Source organism: Macaca mulatta, chromosome 1, assembly GCF_049350105.2.
Source record: "Macaca mulatta isolate MMU2019108-1 chromosome 1, T2T-MMU8v2.0, whole genome shotgun sequence".
Lineage (NCBI taxonomy): Eukaryota > Metazoa > Chordata > Mammalia > Primates > Cercopithecidae > Macaca > Macaca mulatta.
In genome coordinates this window covers 219,839,918-219,863,206 of record NC_133406.1, presented here as the reverse complement: position 1 = coordinate 219,863,206, position 23,289 = coordinate 219,839,918, and the positions used below count along the sequence as shown (strand labels likewise).

The 23,289-nt window shown below is 39.8% G+C and overlaps 1 protein-coding gene and 1 long non-coding RNA gene across 32 annotated transcripts in view; one reads left to right on the top strand and one right to left on the bottom strand.

Moving 5' to 3' along the window:
* The window catches only part of LOC144335679 (uncharacterized), a 51,546-nt gene extending 46,922 nt beyond the window's left edge, over nt 1-4,624 (top strand). Inside the window, exon 4 of the long non-coding RNA XR_013406736.1 lies at nt 3,369-4,624. This is a non-coding gene — a long non-coding RNA (uncharacterized LOC144335679). The remainder of the gene's footprint in view (nt 1-3,368) is intronic.
* Nucleotides 1-23,289, bottom strand: part of EIF4G3 (eukaryotic translation initiation factor 4 gamma 3) — a 375,758-nt gene that overhangs the window by 284,823 nt on the left and 67,646 nt on the right. The window lies entirely within an intron of this gene.

The following is a 23,289-nucleotide window of genomic DNA, read 5'->3' as shown; positions in this document are numbered from 1 at the left end:
ACATATCCTCTACCTCAGTATTCCAAACCGTGGTTCTCAATTCAGATAGGAAGAAAGGAAAAACTCATGAATTTGAGGTATTGCTATATGTTACCTCAGGTAAAATAAAATGGCTGTTTTTTATGATATGAAACTGAAGTTTTTAACTTTGAAAAACCAAAAGGAAGGGGGCTTTAGATAAACATCCAAACCTTAAAATTAACACTTGAAAACCAAGATAGTGTGGTACTGGCAAAAGGACATGCAAACAAATCAATAAACAGAATGTAAAACCCTTAAGAAGGCCCACACAAATGTGGTGAATCGATTTTTCACAAAGGTGCAAAGGCAATTAAGTAGAGAAATAGTCTTTTCAACAAATGGTGCTGGAACAACTGAAAAACCATATGCAAAACAATGACGCTCTTTACCAATACCGCACCCTTTGTACAAAAATTAATTCAAAATGTGTGCATCTAGTGTAAAACAGAAAACTATGAATCTTTTAGAAGAAACAGTAAGAGGAAACAACTGTTATCTTGGATTAGGCCAAGAGTTCCTAGATAATACATCAAAAGCATGATCTATTTAAAAAAAAAAAAATTGATAGGACCAGGCACAGTGGCTCATGCCTGTAATCCAAGCACTTTGGGAGGACGAGGTGGGAGGATCACTTGAGTCCAGGAGTTTGAGACCAGCTTGGGCAACATAGCAAGCAAAGCCTTGTCTCTACAAAATATTTTTTATTTACTTTTTTGTTTGTTTGTTTGTTTTGGGGGGGCGGAGTCTCGCTCTGTCACCCAGGCTGGAGTGCAATGGCTGGATCTCGGCTCACTCCGGCAAGTTCCGCCTCCCGGGTTCACGCCATTCTCCTGCCTCAGCCTCCGGAGTAGCTGGGACTACAGGTACCTGCCACCTCGCCCGGCTAGTTTATTTTGTATTTTTTTAGTAGAGACGGGGGTTTCACCATGTTAGCCAGGATGGTCTCGATCTCCTGACCTCGTGATCCGCCTGTCTCGGCCTCCCAAAGTGCTGGGATTACAGGCTTGAGCCACTGCGCCCGGCCTCAAAATATTTTTTAAAAAGAAGAAAATTGATAAACTGAACATCATCAAAACTAAAAACATTTCCACTGTGAAAGACATTGTTATAAGAACAAAGGGACAAGATACAGACTGTGGTAAATACTTGTAAAACTTACGTAAATAAGATAAAGGATTTGTATCGAAAATACATGAAGAAACTAGGCTGGGCACAGTGGCTCATGCTGGTAATCCCAACACTTTGGGAGGCTGTGGTGGGTGAACTGCTTGAATCCAGGAGTTCAGGACTAGCCTGGGCAAGATGGCAAAACCGCATCTCTACTAAAAAAACAAAAAACTAGGCAGGCATGTCGGAGCCTGTAATCCCTACAACTTGGGAAGTTGAGGTGGGAGAATCACCTGAGCCCAGGAGGTGGAGATTGCAGTGAGCTGGGATAGAGCCACTGTACTCCAGCCTGGGCAACCAGAGTGAGGCACTGTCTCCAAAAAAAAAAAAAAGAAAGAAAGAAAGAAGAAAGAAACTAAACACTCAATAACAAGACAACAAACAACCTAATATTTTTCAAATGGACAAAAGTTTGCTGTGGTTGCTGTTTTGAGAGACAGGGTCTTGCTCTGTCGCCCCACGCTGGAGTGCAGTTGCAGGATCATGGCTCACTACAGCTTAAGCAATCCTCCCAGCTCAACCTGTAACTGGTATGTGCCACCATGCCCAGCTAATTTTTTCATTTTTTGTAAAGATGAAGTCTCGCGCTGTTGCCCAAGCTGGTCCTAAACTCCTGAGTTCAAGCAATGCTCCTGGCCTTAGCCTTCCAAAGTGCTAGGATTATAGGCATGACCCACAGTGCCTGGCCTCAAATAGGGAAAAGTCTTAAATGAATGACACCTAATCAAAGAAAATATACACGTCGCAAATAAAGACACAAAAGGATCTTTATTTCCTTAATGAAACACCATTAAGTGCTGACAAGGATGAGGAGCAATTTGGAAGTCTCACACATTGTTGGTAGAGTGCAAAATGGTATAGTCACTTTGGAAAGCAGTTTGGCAGTTTCTTATGAAAGTTAAACATACACTAACCATATGACTCAGCAATCCCACCCGTAGGTATTTACCCAAGATAAATGACAACTTAAATTCACACAAAACCCTGAACACAAATGCTTGTAGTAGTTTCATTCATAATGTTCAAAAAAACTGGAAATTAGTCAAATATCTTCTGGCCAATATACAAACTATGGCACATCCATATAATTGATTACTAGTAGGCATTTAAAAGGAATTAACTATTAATAGACACAAAGACATGAATGGATCTCAAATGCTAATCATTTTAAGTAAAAGAACCTAGACTCACTGCACTCCTGCCTGGGCAACAGACTGAGACCCTGTCCCTGAGGGAGTGCAAGTGGTGGAGAAGCTAGACTCCAAAAGACTGTAAGTCCATTTATGTAATATTCTACTTAACACAAAACTGTAGAAATGGAAAACAGATCAGTGCTTGCCAGGGGCTAGAGGTTGGAGGCAGAGTTTATCCACAAACGGACTTTGTCAAAGGAATGTAACAGGGTAAATGGAAGTTTTCTGTGTCTTCTATGTAGTAGGTTACAAAAACCATTCATTTTTCAGAACTTATAAACTATGTATCTAAAATAAATGAATAGTCAGTTCCTCAAAAGGTTAAGCAATAGAGTCACCATAGGGTTCAGTAATTTCACTCTTAGGCACGTATTCAACAGAAAAATAAAAAGCATGTCCATGTAAAACTGGTACATGAATGTTCACATCAGCATTATATATAATAGCAAAAAAGTGGGGATAAATGTCCATCAACTGTTAGATGGACAAATTGTGGCATATCAATACAATGGGATTTTATCTGGCAATAAAAAGAAAGTGCTGATACATGTATATTACGGATAAACCTTGAAAACATATGGTAAGTGAAAGAAGCCAATCACCAAAGACTGTAATATCGTGGGATTCTGCTTCTATGAAATGTCCAGAATAGGTAAATCCATAGAGATAGAAAGTAGGTTAGTGGTTGCCTAAGCTGAAGGGAGAGGTGGGAGGAAGGAGGGTGACTGCTAAAAGATCCTGGGTTTCCTTTTGAGATAAACAACATTCTCAAACTGTGGTGATGGATGCACAACTCTGGATATTAAGTATAATTTAATACAGTTAACTGTATATTTTTACATTTTAATTGGGTGAATTTTATGGTGTGTGAATTATATCTCAATAATGCTGTTACCAAAAAAAGTAAATATTATTGCATGTAATTTACAAATATTAGAACTCCATGGTGAGACAAGCATCTTATCTGTTCTACCACTCTCACCCCAGAATCCAGAATATTGCAGAAAGAAGTCATAAACTCAAAATGTTTCATCTTCATGATCTGGTTCAACAGACTTTTAAAAAGTATGGCTTGCCAAGCACAGTTTCACATGCCTATAGTCCCAACTACTCAGGAGTCTGAGGCAGGAGGACTCCTTGAGTCCATGAAGTTCAAGGCTGAAATGCACTATGATTATCCCAAGCTGCTCTCCAGGGAGATCCCATCTCTTACAAATTAAAAAAAAAAAAAAAAAAAAAGGAGTATGGCTCATCCTGCGAACCTACACAAACAAAGAGAATTGTTATGCAACAGGAATAAACAGGCACCACACAGGAAAACAGCTGGGCTTGTGCGACAAACTACGTCCTTTTTCAAGGACAGGAAAAAAGCAATCTAGTATCCACACTCCTGAAATCTTGCTTAATGACCTCACAAGATGGAAACCCGCCCAACCTGCTTTTTGACACTACTCCTAACAAAATTCTCTCTTCACTAATATCAAGAAAAGATCCTTCTCCACAGCCAATAAACCCAAGTCAAAGCACACTTGTACTAAATCAGTGGATGAAGACTGTCAACATACCTAAGGAGAGATTTAGTTACGGTGCCTAGAAATAAGTCAACGTTATTTTCAGATAAAAGAGATCAAAGTTTAACGGTAAAAATAACTTCATGAAGTGAAAAATCATGGTTAATTATCAGAGAAAAACATCCTCCCAAAGTGCTGGGATTACAGGCATGAGCCACCGTCCCTGGTCAAGAATTTCATCTTAATTTAAATCACTGCAGGATAAAATATGCAATAGGGCCGGGCACGGTGGCTCACATCAGTAAACTCAGCACTTTGGGAGGCTGAGGCGGGCGGATCACTTGAGGTCAGGAGTTCGAGACCAGCCTGGCCAACATGGCAAAACTCTGTGTCTGCCAAAAAATACAAAAGTTAGCCAGGCGTGGTAGTGGACACTAGTAATTCCAAGCTACTCGGGAGGCGGAGGTGGTAGAATCGCTCGAACCCGGGAGGCAGAGGTTGCTGTAAGCCAAGATCGCACCACTACACTCTAGCCTGGGCAACAGGGTCTCAAAAAAACAGAGCAAGGAAGGAAGAAACGGAGGGAGGGAGGCAGGGAGGGACTCATTCCAACAGACATTCCTCCAACTTTAAATCAATGTAATCAATACCACTGTGAGTGAAACTGATGAAACAGCTACAAATTTCACCTTTATGTTATTATTGTATTTATTAAATCATTATATTGTCCAAGAACGTATCATAAATACTTTCTGGAATCAAATAACTTGTATTCTGCACACACAAGCAGGGAGCTACAATAAAGTACATCCAGACCTTCAGAGTATAACCGGTAACAAAAAAAAAACTTTCTTTTCATCACACTTGAGAGACTGGCCATCTGCTAAAGTTATAAGTTATATACAAAAAACTTATAAATGAAATCATAAATTACAAATTAAAAATGGAATAAGCTTGAGAAGATTTATGAAATACGTGCCAAAGCCCAATTAAGATGCTGTGAATTCTCAGGCCTAGAATGCAACTAAAGAATGTTGCTAGTTTTATATGGTAAGCTATCTGAGGAAAAAAGAAAACACCAAAAAGGAAATAGTTTTAAAAATGGAGGTATTTCTGACTGGGCATGGTGGCTCATGCTTGTAATCCCACCATTTTGGGAGGCCAAGGCGGGGTGATCACCTGAGATTAGGAGTTTGAGACCAGCCTGGCCATTATGGTGAAACCCTGTCTCCACTAAAAATACAAAAATTATTTATAAAAACAGGTAGCCAGCCAGTGGGCCACAGATTGCAAACCCTGATTTTTACCTAATAAAACAGTTCAGATTATAAATGCTATGGTTATATAATACATTTGATAACAAAAACTGTAAGTTACCAAACATTAATTAAATTAATCCATGATATACTTATAGTGCTATGTTAATAAATGGACAGTGCTAAAGAGACATTCTTAAAATCATCATTAATAAAAATTTGATGGTATTATTTGAAACAGAGTATACATGACTTAAACTCAGGACTAGGTTCTTAATAATTAGAGCAATTTATTTATTAATTGACACCCTCCCACCGCCTTGACTCTTGGCATCTCTTCCACCCCATCCTCCTAATTTTCCTCCTCTCCAGATATTCTTCGTAGTCATCAATAATTAAAGCAATTTCTGATATGCCAATAGTCCACTGAAATGTTAATTCAGTAATAATGGCAGTAAATTCTTAAGTAATTTTATTCTATAACCTCAAGTAATTACTTAAAAATTAAAATAACAGATGTCAAGAGAAAAAAATGATGTATCCATCCATAGTAAAAGGAACAGGATCACAAATACATTCCATTTCAATTCTCTTTCCTATTCAACCACCTTCACTAGTACTAAAAATTTATATTGAAACCAAATATGCTTTAATTCTGACAAAGTTACTATAATAAAGGGGAAATATTTGGATGTATTTTTTTAATTGATAATATTTGTAAAAACACATGGATCTCCTCGTAGCACAATGTCTCACTAAAGCTCCTTAATGCTTTTAAGATAGGCATTGGTGTGATTTGTTTGATTTAATGTACTATAATAACAGACTGAAAATTGCAGTCCAGCAACCCAGTTCATATGGTCAGCTAAACTCTACTCCTATATCACTTTCTATTCACTTTCCCTGTCCCTCTTCCATACTCTTGACTATCTACCCAGTCCCCTACACCAAAAGTTCACTATTTACACAGCAAGGAGGCAAGGAGGCAACCAAAAAGGAATGCTAAATCCTCCCTACCCCGTATCACTTAACTTTTATAAATCCTGTTTTAAGAGAACTGTAAAATATATATATATATATAAATTATAAATAATGCCCTAGAGAATATTGAGTGTGATTTATTTTATCTGGAGATGAATGGGTAAATGGTGACTATGAGGATAAACTTACAGCAGTGGAAGAATGAAAGAGGAAAAATGAATGAAGAAACAAGATCCAGGCCAGGCACGCTGGCTCATGCCTGCAATCCCAGAACTTTGGGAGACCAAGGTGGATGGATCATCTGAGGCCAGGAGTTCGAGACCAGTCTGGCTAACATGGTGAAACCTCATCTCTACAAAAAATAAAAAAATCAGCCAGGTGTGGTGATGTGCGTCTGTAGTCCCAGCTACTTGGGAGGCTGAGGCACGAGAATTGCTTAAACCTGGGAGGCAGCGGTTGCAGTGAGCCAAGATCACGCCACTGCACTCCAACCTGGGTGACAGAGCAAGACTCTGTCTCAGGAAAAAAAAAAAAAGAAAAAGAAAAGATCCATCTCTGCTTTTTTAAGTGACCAAAATTCTGTGTTCGTATAGCACTTTGTCCACAGAATTCCTTACCATTTCATGCTGCAGGTGTTTTGGAGTCAGACAATCTTGGGTTCCATTTCTAACTTTATCCCTTAGTAAACTGTGCAATCATAGTTAACCTCGAAGCATTAGCTCCTCAATTATAAAATGGTGATAGTAAAAACAGTCATAAATTGCTCTGAGTATTAACTAAATCACTACATGAAATACTCTGCACAATGCCTGGTACATGATATTCAATCTGTTAATTCCCCTTCCTGGCCCTCAAACTAGAAGTAATATGATATGATCATGACCAGGAAAGTGGTACTAGAAAGACAAATGCTTAAGCCTTCTTGGTGGCTCACGCCTGTAATCCCAGCACTATTGGGAGGCCAAGGCGGGCGGATCACGAGGTTAGGAGATCGAGATCATCCTGGCTAACACAGTGAAACTCCGTCTCTACTAAAAATAAAAAAATACAAAGCATGAGCCGGGCTTGGTGGCAGGCACCTGTAGTCCCAGCTACTCAGGAGGTTGAGGCAGGAGAATGGCGTGAACCCAGGAGGCAGAGTTTGCAGTGAGCCGAGATCACGCCACTGCACTCCAGCCTGGGCGACAGAGCGAGACTCCGTCTCAAAAAAAAAAAAAAAAAAAAAAGTCTTCTTGAAAGCACTAGTAACATCCTTCTTCATTCAACCATCCTCAACAAATATTTTATTAGTAGCTACAAAATAGTAAACCAAACAACTTGTGGCACTTACATTCTATTGGGAGCAAACAGACTATAAGTCAGTAAACAAACGAGAAAATTAAAATAGTAAAAATTATAAAGTGGGCAAAGAACATGAACACTTTTCTAAAGAAGACATATACATAGCCAACAAGCATACGAAAAAATGCTCCACATAACTATCATTAAAGAAATGCAAATCAAAACCACAATGAGATACTACCTTACACCAGTCACAATGGCCATTACTAAAAAGTCAAAAACTAACAGAGGCTGACTAGGTTGTGGAGCAAAGGGAATACTTACATACTGCTACTGTGGAAATGTAAATTACTTCAGTCATTGTGGAAAGCAGTTTAGCAATTTCTCAAAGAACTTAAACCATTTGACCCAGTAATCCCATTATTGGGTATATATCCAAAGGAATATAAATCGTTCTACTATAAAGACACATGCACAGGTATGTTTGTCATAGCACTACTCACAACAGCAAAGACATACAACCAACCTAAATGCCCTTCAGTGGTAGACTAAAGAAAATGTAGTATATACACCATGAAATACTATATGCCCATTAAAAAAAAATGAGATCATGTCCCTTGCAGGAACACGGATGGAGCTGGAAGTCATCCTAAGACAACTAATGAAGGAACGGAAAACCAAATACTGCATGTTCTCACAAGTGGGAGCTAAAATTTGAGTACACATTAACACAAAGAAGGGAACAACAGACACCAGGGCCTACCTGAGGGTGAAGTGTGAATGGAGAGTGAGGATCGAAAAACTACCTATCCAAGTACTATGCTTATTACCTGGGTGATAAAATAATGTGTACAGGCCAGGCGCGTTGGCTCACACCTGTAATCCCAGCACTTTGGGAGGCCAAGGCAGGTGGATCATCTGAGGTCAGGAGTTCGAGACCAGCCTGGCCAACATGGTGAAACCCCATCCCTACTAAAAAAAAAAAAAAAAAAAAAATACAAAAATTAGCCAAAGGTGGTGGCGCAAGCCTGTCATCCCAGCTACTCAGGAGGCTGAGGCAGGAGAATCACTTGAACCCAGGAGGCCGAGGTTGCAGTGAGCGGAGATTGCACCATTGCACTCCAGCCTGGGCAACGGGAGAAACTCTGTCTTTAAAAAAAAAAAAAAAATCTGTACACCAAACCCCCACCATGACATGCAATTTACCTATATAAACAAACCTGCATATATACCCCTGAACCTAAAATGTTTTTATAAGATTAAATAAAATACATAAAAAATAGTGAAAATGGTATGAAGAAAATTTTGTTAAATGACATGAGAGGAAGGCAATAGTATTCCAGATAAAGTAGAAGTAATTTCTGAATTGAAATCTGAATAATACAAATAAGCCCATCCTATGAAGAGAAAGGGAAAGAGCATTCCAGGAAGGTAGGCATCTGGCGTACAGGTTTTATGTGGAAAAGGGCTGTGATCAAGGATAAGAGTGGTCGGGCACAGAGACTCACTCCTATAATCCCAGCACTTTGGAAGGTCATGGTAGGAGGATCAGTTGAAGCCAGGAGTTCGAGGCCAGCCTGGGCAACTTGGCAAGAACTCATCCCTACAAAAATACAAATAAAAAATTACGTGGGCATGGTGGCATGTGCCTGTAGTCCTAGCTACTCAGGAAGCTGAGGCAGGAGGGTCGCTTGAGCCAAGGAGTTCAAGGTTACAGTAAGCTATGAATGTGCCACTGCACTCCAGCCTGAATGACAGCAAAACCCTGTCTCTCTTTTTTTTTTTTTTTTTTTGTTAAGGATCAAGGGAGCTATGCAGAGAGTAGTAATTAGAGTTTGGAAATTTAAGCCGGAGCTACATCACTGAGAGGCTTGTAGGGCCTGGTAAGCAATATGAATTCTTTTAAGATTAACAGGCGACAATGGGAGAATTTAAACAGAGGAGATCCATAATAGTACTGTTAAAGACCATTCATTGTTTATAAAAAAAAAAAAAACCGGAGAAGGGTAGGAGAGGAAAGAAAAGAAGTTGGGAGATTATAGCAGTTGTCCAAATAAAAGGTAGTGGCCTAGAAGACAGTAGGAAAACAGAAATGAATGAGGAGAAAAGGAGTAGTTTAAATAGTAAAACCAAGGGGATTAGCTATTGCATAAGAGGCATGAAGGAAAGGAATAATCAAGAATAGTTTACAGATAGTTTATCTTGAGTAGTTAAGCAGACAGCAGTACTAGTTGCCAAAACTGGAAAGGAACAGGTTGAAATAGAAGTATAAAGGAAATCAAAAGTTCTATTTTGAGCATATAAATTCTGAAATGCCTATGAAAAATCCAGGAGGAGATGTAAATACACAAAGTGAATATATGAATATGCAATTCAGGCTAAAACTCTGATCCAAAGATACAAATTTGAAAGTAATGAACATAAAAATGGCATTTAATGCCAAAATAAAAAATTTTTTTTAAAAAAAAAGGAAGAGGTAAAGGACCTGACAATAAGACAAAGGAGGAATTAGTAAAGCAACTTGCAGAGAAGTGGCAACTGAGGTCGGAGGAAAACAAACAGATGTTAGGACACCACCATTCACAGAAGGAACTATTGTATTCAAAATACTCTTCACACTTTACATTCTATTGTTGACACATCAGGACAAGGGCAACTTACCTACCAGCCCTACAGGAAACCAGAGAATCAAGTTTCACACCACATGGGCTACTGTACTCTATACAACATATTGCTAAAATTTTTTTCAGCATTCAAAACAAAAAAAAGTATGGGAAAATGCAAACTCTCTCTTGGAACTGAAATAATACATTCAGAGTATCTAACAGTGTCTGGCAGATACGAAAGTTCAATAAATGTTACTATCATGGTGGTTATTTAGAAAACTATCCAATTTTTTTTTGGCCGGGCGCGGTGGCTCAAGCCTGTAATCCCAGCACTTTGGGAGGCCGAGACGGGCGGATCACGAGGTCAGGAGATTGAGACCATCCTGGCTAACCCCGTGAAACCCCGTCTCTACTAAAAAATACAAAAAACTAGCCGGGCGAGGTGACGGGCACCTGCAGTCCCAGCTACTCGGGAGGCTGAGGCAGGAGAATGGCGTAAACCTGGGAGGCGGAGCTTGCAGTGAGCTGAGATCCGGCCACTGCACTCCAGCCTGGGCGACAGAGCGAGACTCTGTCTCAAAAAAAAAAAAAAAAAAGAAAACTATCCAATTTATTATTTTATTATTTACTTATTGAGATGGAGTCTTACTCTGTTGCCCAGACTGGAATGCAATGGCACCATCTTGGCTCGCTGCAACCTCTGCCTCCTAATTCAAGCAATTCTCCTGCCTCTGCCTCCTTAATAACTGGGACTACAGGTGTGTACCACCATGTCCGGCTAATTTTTTTGTATTTTTAGTAGAGACTGGACATGTTGGCCAGGCTGGTCTCAAACTCCTGACCTCAAGTGATCTGCCTGCCTCAGATTCCCAAAGTGCTGGGATTACAGGAATAAGCCACTGCGCCCGACCTGCAAACTATCCAATTTTTAAAAATGGCTTAGCATTTACAGTCACAAGTTTTATTGGCTAAGAGATGAGTTCTGAGGTTCCAGAGCAGGGGTCTCCATAAGATAGCTACAATCTTAATAGGTTTGTCAAATGTATAAAGTTTTATTAATGAAACAAGTGATACTATTAGTGTGAGCATTACAGCTATTCATACAAGTTATTTGGTTTGTTTTTCTTCTTGTTTGAAACAGGATCTCATGCTGTCACCCAGGCTGGAGTGAAGTGGTACAATCATGGCTCACTGCAGCCTCAACTGCCCCGACTCAAGCAATTCTCCTGCTTCAGCCTCCTGAGTAGCTGGGACTACAGACACGCGCCACCATGCCCAGGTCACACAAGTTACAATTCTTTTTTGGCCAGATTGGCTCATGCCTGCAATCCCAGAACTTTGGGAGGCCAAGGCAGGAGGACTGCTCGAGCCCAGGAATTTAAGGCCAGCCTGGGCAACACAAGGAGAACTCATCTCTACAAATAATAAAAAAATTAGCCAGGCACAGTGGCACACTCCTGCAGTCCCAGCTACTCGGAATATTGAAGTGGGAGGATCGCTTAAGACTGGGAGGCAGAGGACGCAGTGTTGAGATCACACCACTACATTCCAGCCTGGGCACTCCAACCACTGCACATAGCAAGGCCCTGTCTCAAACAAAGAAAAAATACAATCTTTGAAAGAATAAACAAAGAAAATCTGACCACTTGCTAAGAAACCATCTCTTAAGTAATATCCATGAGGAAGGTCTAAAATAAGCTAGGTATATAAAATAGATGTACAATCAACCCTATTATTCAGAAATCAATTCCCTATGTTACCACTTCTACTATTGTCTTTTCACTCATCATTAGATTATTAGACAATGGAGAAAGGAGGGGAATGTTGACAAAACGGGTTGTCAATTTTACTGTATTACATCCTTCCAGTGTAGGACACTGTTTTAAAGTTTAGTAACGTATTTCATTTCATTATTAATTTCTGAATATGAAGGCTTAAATATAAAAGTACTAATATAAATGCAAAAAGATGTTAAAGAAATAAATGTTTTATCTTCTAAAACTACAAGGGGCCAGGTGTGGTGGCTGACGCCTGTAATCCCAACACTTTGGGAGGCCAAGGCGTGCAGATTACCTGAGGTCAGGTGTTCGAGACCAGCCTGGCCAACATGGCAAAACCCCGTCTCTACTAAAATACAAAAATTAGCTGAGTGTGGTGGCACACGCCTGTAATCCCAGCTACTCGTGAGGCTGAGGCAGGAGAATCACTTCAACCCGGGAGATGGAGGTCGCAGTGAGCTGAGATCGCGCCAATACACTTCAGACTGGGCGACAGAGTAAGACTCCGTCTCAAAAAAAAAAAGAAAAGAAAAAACCTACAAGGGGCCAGGTGTGGTGGCTCAATGCCTGTAATCCCAGCATTTTGGGAGGCCAAGGCGGGTGGATCACATGAGGCAAGGAGTTTGAGACCAGTTTGGCAAACATGAAGAAACGCCATCTCTACTAAAAATACAAAAATTAACTGGGCATGGTGGTGCCCGTCTGTAATCTCAGCTGCTCGGTAGGCTGATGCACAAGAATCGCTTGAACCTGGGAGACAGAGGTTGCAATGAGCTGAGATCATAGCACCGCACTCCAGCCTGGGCAACTGAGCAAGACTGTCTCAAGGAAAAAACTACAAGGGTTTTATACCCTTACTTTGTTTCAGCCCTGGTCATGATGTTTATTTTTCCCCTATTTTATGTCTTGCTTTATTCCACAATGGATCTGAGATAGCTTACAAAAAACATATATAATAGAATATTTAAATGGGACTAGACATGGTGGCTCATGCTGTAATCCTAACACTTTGGAAGACTGAAGCAGAAGGATCACTTAAGCCCAGGAGTTCCAGACGAGCCCGGGCAACATTGCAAGACTTCGTCTCTATAAAATTAAAATAAGTATAAAAGAAACAACAAGAAGAAGAATATTTAAATGAAAGTAAATAATAAGACATAGACTAGCAGTCTATAAATTCCCACAATATTGCAAAACTTGGGCCATTAATTTGGTTCATAGTTTCCTGGTGGCCGCAGTATCATTTGCGTAATTCCCAATTTTTAATGCAAGGAACAGAAGAAGTATTTGAATGTTGCAGTTCCTCTAGGAATTAATACCAATTTTTGAGGACTAACACAACACTGAAATGAAGTGTATGGCCCATTTCAACAGAAAAAAAATACACTTCATAAAAAATAAATAAATAAATAAATAAATTTTTTATTTTTATTTTTTTGAGATAGCATCTCACTCCGACATCCAGGCTGCAGTGCAGTGGCATGATCTCGGCTCACCGCAACATCCCCCTTCTAGGTTCAAGCGATTCTCCTGCAGCCACCCAAGTAGCTGGGATTACAGGTGCATGCCACCACACCCAGCTAAATTTTGTATTTTGGGTAGAGATGGAAACTTTGCACCATGTTGGCCAGGCTGGTCTCAAACTCCTGACCTCAAGTGATCCACCTGTCTCAGCCTCTCAAACTGCTAGGATTATAGGCATGAGCCACCATGCCCGACCAACAAATTTTAAAGTAGAAACTTTAAAGTAAAGTGAAATATAAAGGTGCACAATCATAAGGATAATTTCTATATTTTTTTAATTTCTCAGAAGGATAATTTGATGACAAGGCAAGTAAATTCATATTCAAATCTAACCAATATTCTACAGGGAGCCCTTATTTCAACACCTAAATGCTGTAATTCAGCACAGGTTTCAGAGCAACTTTTTCTTTTTCTTTTTCTTTTTTTTTTTTTTGAGACGGGGTCCTGCTCTGTCACCCAGGCTGGAGTACAGTGGCGTAATCGCAGCTCACTGCAACCTCCACCCTCCAGGTTAAAGTGATTCTCCTGTCTCAGCCTCCTGAGTAGCTGGGATTACAGGAGCATACCGCCACGCCCAGCTAATTTTTTGTATTTCAGTAGAGACGGGGTTTCACCATGTTGCCCAGTCTGGTCTTGAACTCCTGAGCTCAGGCAATTCGCCCACCTTGGCCTCCCAAAGTGCAAGGATTACAGGCATGAGCCACCACGCCTGGCCTAATTTTTGTATTTTCAGTAGAGATGAAGTTTCACCATATTGGTCAGACTGGTCTCAAACTCCTGACCTCAGGTGATCCACCCACCTCAGCCTCCCAAAATGCTGGGATAACAGGCATGAGCCACCACGCCTAGCCTTTTTTTTTTTGGATTTTTAGTAAAGACAGGGTTTCACCATGTTGGCCAGGCTGGTTTCAAACTCCTGACCTCAAGTCATCCACCCACCTCAGCCTCCCAAAGTGCTAGGATTATAGGCGTGAGTCACTGCGCCCAGACCCAGAGTAATTTTTTCAAAATACTGTATTATTCAACCATTGCAACTAATACACGCTTTTGTTTCCTCCTTAATGTCTGCATCCAATCTATGCTAAAACACTTGACTTTCTCTGTTAAACTATGAAGAACATAAAACACACATACAAGTAGTTCACCTAAGACTGTACTTTGAACTAATCTTAGATAATTTATCTTTCAAGAAAATACGTTCAGAAAAGGAACTTTCAGGCTCTTGTTAAATAAGATAATGAAAATTTAATTACATGGGCTATAAAGTTAATCCGTCACTGAATGTAAACACAAGATACATTTCAGGACAAAATGAACAATTTCTGTTGCTTTTAGAATGTGTTGCACATTCCTGAGTACTAACAAACAAGTAGCACTCTATGACAGCATGGACTTTGAAGCTGGAAAAAACGAAAATTTGAATCCTAGATTTGTTTGCCAGTTAGATTATCTTGGGAAAATGATGTGATCTCTCCAAACTTCAGTTTCCTCATCAATACTCTGTGAGACTGCTGGAAAGAATTAGCAAAATAAGGCTTAGGATGGGCTTAGCACATAAGCAATACTTCATTATTATAAATAACTCTTCCATAAAGATCATGAGTTTTCCTTTCTGCAGACTATCCAGGTGACACCGCCTTTAAGACATCTCTCCCAGATTCCTAATTATCTAAGAACACCAACAGATCTCCTAACTTCATTCTTTAGAGCTTAGAAAAGCTACAATAAAATATATTATAAGGAAAAGTAGGTCCTTGGGAGCATGTGAGATAGACAGATATATACACATATCATGACATACAAAACAGAAGCTAAAAAGAATGCAATCTGCTACACATTTGACAAAATCCTGAAAGATATTGACCCACTTTTGCTACTTTGCATGGTGAACTTTTATGTGCATTTATTCACTTCCTGAAAGAATGTCTCTCTGCCATGAAAGCTGTTAATTCTGATTTAACAGCTATTCCCAAGGTGGGAATACTACAGAATAATAACAGTTCTCTGCTCAAAGTAGTTTTCACAGAAGGGTCAGAGAGAAAACTGCTTTTCTTACTTACATCTAAATGACTTACATCTAAACGACTAGTATCATTAGCCAAATTAATCACCCAGTTGTCACATTCCAAATATCTAGTTTATTGAATATACTTGTTCTCACCATGCCAGCTATCAAGGAAAATTATGAAAAAAATCATTACTCCTTTTATTAGCAAGACTTTTCTCCAAAGGCCTCCACTTACACTTTTTAATTAAGTCTATTTTTCCCGTTAAAGAAGAATGATCTGATGAATATCAACAGCAACATAAAATATTAGCTACCACCACTCAGAAAATATAATTCTCTTCCTTCATCCTGGAGTCATCATTCTTAACAATATCAAAGTACACTGGAAACACTTTTCATCACTACCTGTATTTGTAAATTCACAACCAGTAAGAGTTGAAAACCATTCTATAAGCCAGTCTCACCCCACTCAGAGCTGCTTAAGACAGCAGGCCCTCTAGTGAGCAGCAATGAATAAACAAAATAAAATGTCTGACCACTAAGCACAAAAGTGAACTACATTATCTTTAGCTTTTGGTTATAACATGAACAAGAAGAATACAAACTTTTACATCATTTATAATTTACTTCCTAAATTCAATTAAAATGCCCTTACTGAGAAAAAACATCCTACAAACTATCAAAACTCTAAATATAATTTCTTAAGATGGATACCCACGTGAAGTCAATGTTACTTTATTTGGTTTTTCTGAGGTATAAAAATTCTACAGGCAATATTTTACTTTCTCATTCTAGACCGAATTCCCACAAAGATGTTTTCTTTCTTATAGCATTCAGCAGCATTTCATTTAAAATAAAATGCCTAAAGGAAAGCATGTTATAATAAAAATATTCTCAAATAGAAAGCCTTTCAGCACATTCTATGTTCTTATGTAGAAGGGGTATACTCAAAGTGACTTTCTTCCATAAATTTCAGCACAATGTAATCACTACTTATCCAGTATCATAAGTCCAAATTTAAGAGTCTACCAAAAAAAAAGTTTTGAATAATCAAATGCCATTTCTCAAAGATAGCCAATTTATAAAGTGACTTTAAAATAAATGTGAGTGGTAAAAATCAGAAACATAAATATTTAGAAAAAGGGCTGAGCGCAGTGGCTCATGCCTGTAATCCCAGCACTTTGGGAGGCAGAGGCGAGCGGTTAGCCTGAAGTTAGGAGTTCGAGACCTGCCTGGCCAACATGGTAAAATCCTGTCTCTATTAGAAATACAAAAAAATTAGCCAGGCGTGGTGGCACGTGCCTGTAGTCCTAGCTACTCGGGAGGCTGAGGCAGGAGAATAGCTTGATCCCAGGAAGCGGAGGTTGCAGTGAGCCGATATTGCATCACTGCACTCCAGACTGGGTAACAGAGCGAGACTCCATCTTAAAACAAAACAAAAAAGGCCGGGCGTGGTGGCTCAAGCCTGTAATCCCAGCACTTTGGGAGGCCGAGACGGGCGGATCACGAGGTCGGGAGATCGAGACCATCCTGGCTAACACGGTGAAACCCCGTCTCTACTAAAAAGTACAAAAAACTAGCCGGGCGAGGTGGCGGGCGCCTGTAGTCCCAGCTACTCGGGAGGCTAAGGCAGGAGAATGGCGTAAACCCGGGAGGCGGAGCTTGCAGTGAGCTGAGATCCGGCCACTGCACTCCAGCCTGGGCGACAGAGTGAGACTCCGTCTCAAAAAAAAAAAAAAAAAAGATCAAGTGATATTTTATTTATTTATTTATTTATTTATTTAGAGGCTGGAGTGCAAACGGCATGATCTTGGCTCACAGCAACCTCCCCCTCCTGGGTTCAAGAATTCTACCTAAGCCTCCTGAGTAGCTGGGATTGCAGGCGTCCGCCACCATGCCTGGCTAATTTTTGTATTTTTAGTAGAGACGAGGTTTCACCATGTTGCCGAGGCTGGTCTCGAACTCCTGACCCCAGATGATCCACCCACCTCAGCCTCCGAAAGTGCTGGGATTACAGGCATGAGTCACTGTGCCCAGCCAATCAACTGATATTTTAATAAGAAGAAACTTATCATCAGTTCTAATATACTTTGGTATATAAAATATTCAAGCATTGATAGGTATATAAAAATTCTAAAATTATATAATGCTTCAAATAAAACAATGCCACCAGAATGTGAACATTTAATCAAGAACGCTGCTCCTCTTCTACCCCACTGATTCACGTCTCCCTCTCAGTATCCCATTCTGGTCATTTTTCACTGTAAATATCCCATTCAGACCATTACATGTTCAAGTTAGGCTAAGGTAGAGGCTTCCCTCTAAGCTGATAACTGAGTCCAATAGGATGCTGTATACTTTCTAGTTTTGCTAATTGAACATAAAAATCTTGTGAAAATGCTTAAGTAGGCAATCTAGATTCTCAAGATCTACTGCCTATAACAAAATTACATATGGTTTCTCTATTAAAAAGAAACCACTAAAGTTGCATAGAATTCTAAATACATTATAAGCCTAATAAATGTTAATTATATAAAGGCAAAAGTTGAAATTCAGCTTGCCCTAGGTTACACAGGATAGAAACCATAAAATCAGGATTAAAATCTATAACCTGGTTCTCCATTAAAATTTACTACTGTTTTTTTTAAGGACTGGGAAAACTTTCTACAATTGCTTGGTACCTAGAAATATTTAATATATTTGACGGCTCTGCGAATGTTAAATGTTTAAAAGCTTTACTCTATGCATGCATATGCACAAAACACCTCTGAAAGAGCACATAAGAAACTGACAACAGGCCTGGTGCAGTGACTCATGCCTGTAATCCCAGCACTTTGGGAGGCCGAGGCAGGAGGATCACTTGAGGCCAGGAGTTTAAGACCAGCCTGACCAACAAGGCAAAACCTCATCTCTACTAAAGATACAAAAATTAGCAAGATGTGGTGGCACAAGCCTGTAATCCCAGGAACTCAGGAGGCTGAGAAACGAGAATCGCTTGAACCCGGGAGGCAGAGGTTATAGTGAGCCAAGATCACTCCACTGCACTCCAGCCTAGGCAACAGAGCAAGACACTGTCTCAAAAAAAAAAGAAAATAAAATGACAACAGTGGCTGCCCTAAGAAAGGGAGTTAGGGAATTGAATATTAGGAGATTTACTTTTCAAAGTATACACTCTTTTGTCATGTTTGACTTTTTCATTGTCTACCAAAAACCTACAAATACTATGTTTTTAATATGTGATTTAAAAATCACTAAATTGGCTGGGCGCAGTGGCTCACGCCTGTAATCCCAGCACTTTGGGAGGCTGAAGTGGGCAGATCACAAGGTCAGGAGATCGAGACCATCCTGGCTAGCACAGTCTCTACTAAAAATACAAAAAATTAGCCGAGCGTGGTGACGGGCGCCTGTAGTCCCAGCTGCTCAGGAGGCTGAAGCAGGAGAAAGGTGTGAACCCAGAAGACAGAGCTTGCAGCGAGCCGAAATCGTGCCACTGCACTCCAACCTGGGCGACAGAGCAAGACTCCATCTCAAAAAAAAAAAAAAAGTGTAACGTGTGTACACTGATATAATAGTTAAATGATATCATTGATACCGTAATAGTTACTGCTCAACTTACTTGGCAGGAGGAAGTAGGTTCAAGATAGTGAGGCTATGCAAATGTAACAAATTATTTTTAATTCAAATTTAACTCCTGTTTCTATAACATTTAAAGAAACATTCCTTTTAGAATTGAAGCCACAGAAATTAATAGGGTCGTCTAGTTTCTGATTATATATATACATACATAAAATACAACATGCATGTGTATGGATTATGTATTTGTATAGATAAGAGTCCCATCAATCCTGCACAATTCCTACACTTGAACAAACTCAACCATGCCATGGGAAAGGTAGAGGAGAAGAGAGATGCAGAGAAATGTGAACAGTGCTGACTCCTGTCATTCCACTCAAGGAGCTCCAGAGTCCGCATGAGACTTAGATCTAAACCAACTAATTTCTTTAGTTCTCAAGATCCTAAGTGTGATTCTAATGTCAAGCACATAATTTGCTATACAATCTGACCTCTAAGTAACAGTGAATTATCCTGTGCTCAGACAGGGAGGAAATATAAACTGAAAGAAAAACTGACTGTGCTGGACATACTGAAACACAGTACAGTGTATCTGATATGACCACTTTAAAAAGGTTTTCAAAAGTAATTTTGACCCTATGCAGCTTCATAATTAACCATCCCTCACACCAGCACACCACTGTGTATAAAATATCCCAACCACTCTCCCATTACTCAGTGTCCAACTTTGTTCCAAGGCCAAATCAGTCACATTCTTACCAATCTCTGCAGAGATCAATATAATGATTCTATCCAAAAGCCAAAATGTTATATAATACATTAATGAGCTATACTACATTTTTTTAAAATTCAAGAAAAAAAATCCTACTGGGTAAAATTGGTCTTTGTGCTACATGTAAGAATTCAGCCAGTCTTCTATTACACAAGATATTAATGAGGTTTGCAAACACTGTAAAACAATACCATTTTTCCCTAAATTAAAAAAATATATATGACTATTTTCTAAAATAAAAAATGTTAACATACGGTTGGTTTATCAATTGTATAGTTCTTAAAATTACCTAATACAACAGTCCAATTATTAACTAATATGCAAGCTAATTGCTAGTATACAATTTTAGCCCTCAAATTCATTCAATTTCCTCTCTATACCTCTTGTAAAATTTTTCTAAAAGCCACCCTCATCTTCCATTTCCCAAGCCCATGGCCACCACTACAACTCAGATATTTATTTCTTCTCTTGTAGCCTCTCTATCTGCAGTAGCTGCTTGGACTTTCCTGACTGGAATCTCTTCCACTTAAATTCATACAGCACAATATTATCAGACCAATCTTCATGAACATTATAGTCATCAATGAACATCAAATGTTATTTTTTACCTCCAAGTACAGACCCTGTGATTCAATTACCACCATACATGGGATCCCTCCAACTAAACCTATTTTTATACTCCACACCATGAAACCTTCCCTAAATAAAAACTACCAGTCCCTGCAGGGTATGGTTGCTCACCCCTGTAATCCCAGCACTTTGGGAGGCCTAGGCAGGTGGATCACAAGGTCAGGAGTTCGAGACCACCCTGGTCAATATGGCGAAACCTTGTCTCTACTAAAAATACAAAAAAATTAGCTGGGCATGGTGGCGCACACCTGTAATCCCAGCTACTCTGTAGGCTGAGGCAGGAGAATTGTTTGAACCCAGGAGGCGCAGGTTGCAGTGAGCCGAGATCACGCCACTACACTCCTGTCTGAGCGACAGAGCAAGACTCCGTCTCAAAATAAATTAATTAATTAATCAAAATGCCAGTCTCTGCCAGGCAGGGTGGCTCACGCCTGGAATCCCAGCACTTGGGGAGGTCGAGGCAGGTGGATCATTTGAGGTCAGGAGTTCCAGACCAGACTGGCCAACATGGCAAAACCTCATCTCTACCAAAAATACAAAATTTAGCTGGGCATAGTGATATGCACTTGTAGTCCTAACTAGTCAGAATGGTGAGGCAAGAGAATCAATCACTTGAGCCTGGGGGTTTGAGGCTGTAGTGACCTATGATGGTGACACTGCATTCCAGCCTGGGTGACAGACCAAGACACTGTCTCTAAAAGAATTTAAAGAAAGATCACATGGGCTTCCTTTCACTTAGCCTCAGTTATCTATTTATTTGTAAAAGGAAACATGAAATAATGAAATGCTGTACAAAGAATGTTGTAGGGATTAAATGAAATAATCCTTATAAAAAATGTAGTACATAACAGGTGTTCAGTAAATGATGTTATTTCTTATGTTAACATCTTTTCTCCAACTAGAACACAGACTTTTTTTTTTTTTTTTTTGACACAGTCTTGCTCTTGTCTCCCAGGCTGGAGTGCAATGGCATGATCTCAAACTCACTGCAACCTCTGCCTCCCGGCTTCAAGGAATTCTCCTGCCTCAGCCTCCCAAGCAGCTGGGATTATAGGCACGCACCACCACGCCCAGCTAATTTTTGTATTTTTAGTACAGACAGGATTTTCCATGTTGGTCAGGCTGATCTCGAACTCCTAACCTCAGATGATCCAGTCACCTCAGCCTCCCAAAGTGTTAAGATTACAGGCACCCGCCACCACGCCTAGCTAATTTTTAGAACACATACGCTTTCTGAAGGATGAATGGTTGAAGAATCCACAGAAGCAAATTAGTTCCAAAGCTGATTTGAACCCAAAGCTACCTGCCCTTTTTCTATACTGGTAAAAGATTTGAAGGCAGGGATTATTAACAAGTCTTGGTCTGAATGACCAAAAGGATCATTTTCTTATGTGAAGACTGGAAAAAAACGACATGCCACCAGCGCCAAACCAGCATCTCCCACAAGAGTATAAACATTGCCTCAAACATCAAATCAAAGTACTAAATCGAAATCCTGCCTCTCTTCTAGCCAGCCTATCCAGCTACAGTCATCACAGATCAGTCAGCTAAGAGAGGTAACAACCACTCAAATGACCCATGTTCAGGGGAGATACCCAACGCATGCAGAAAAAGGGGCAGGGGAAAAAATGGGTAGAAAAGTAAGTGCTGACTCCTCCATTTTTCCCCATCCACTCATGTTACTTGGGAGACAGCAGATAAAATGAAAAGTGTTCACTTGCAGAAAAAATAAGGTCTTACTGGCTGGGCACGGTGGCTCACACCTGTAATCCCAGCACTTTGGGAGGCCAAGGCAGGTGGATCACCTAAGGTCGGGAGTTAGAGACCAGCCTGACCAACATAGAGAAACCCCGTCTCTTGTAAAAATACAAAATTAGCTGGGCGTGATGGCGCATGCCTATAATCCCAGCTACTCAGGAGGCTGAGGGAGGAGAATCGTTTGAACCCAAAAGGAAGAGGTTGTGGTGAGCCAAGATCGCGCCATTGCACTCCAGCCTGGGCAACAAGAGTGAAACTCTGTCCCAAAAATAAAAATTAGTCGGGCGTGGTGGTGCATGCCGTTAGTCCCAGCTACTCAGGAGGCTGAGGCAGGAGAATCGCTTGAAACCTGGAGGTGCAGGTTGCAGTGAGCCAAGATGGCGCCACTGCTCTCCAGCCTAGGGGACAGCAAGAGACTCAGTCTCAAAAATAAAAAAAAAGAAAAAAGATGATCTTACTTTGAATCTTGATCCCTGTACTTTCTAAAATGGGAAAGTCACTTCATCTCCCCGAACCTCAGTTTCCTCATAAATGATAGCAGATGTCTCACAGAATTATGGTAATATTTTAAGTAGATGTCATCTTAGATACATTTGCTAACAATGACATTAAATCTAAAATAAAAGCAGGCCATTATGGCAAACACGTTATGTGATTACAAACGTGAACTCTGGTGTCAAGTTCCTAATTCATATTCTGACTCCACCACTTACTACTTGTGGTGGAGACACATTATTTTCTGAGCCCCAATTTTCCTATATGTAAACAGCAAGATTAATAGCCCTTACACTTCATATAGTTGCAGTGAAAATTAAATAATGTATGTGATATGCTTGATATAATCCCTAATAATTACAGCAACTAAATAAGTTACAACAGAAAAAGTTTATTTCTCTCTTTATTTAACTGCCTCATTAAAATAATCAAGTCTAAGCAACAACAGCTTTAATTGTTGGGAGTGGCCTAATTCAGTGTATCTAAACTTTATGGTCTTAGAATCCCTTTACATCTAAAAATTATCAAGCAACATAAACAGCTTTTGCTTAAACAGGTTACTTCCACCTATATTTGCCAAATTAGAAGTTAAAACTAAAAAAAAATTAAATATTAACTTATTCTAGGATAATAATAAGCCAACTATATGTTATCGTAAGTAATGCTTGTTTTGAGACAGAGTCTCGCTCTGTCACCCAGGGTGGAGTGCAATGGTGCAATCTTGGCTCATTGCAA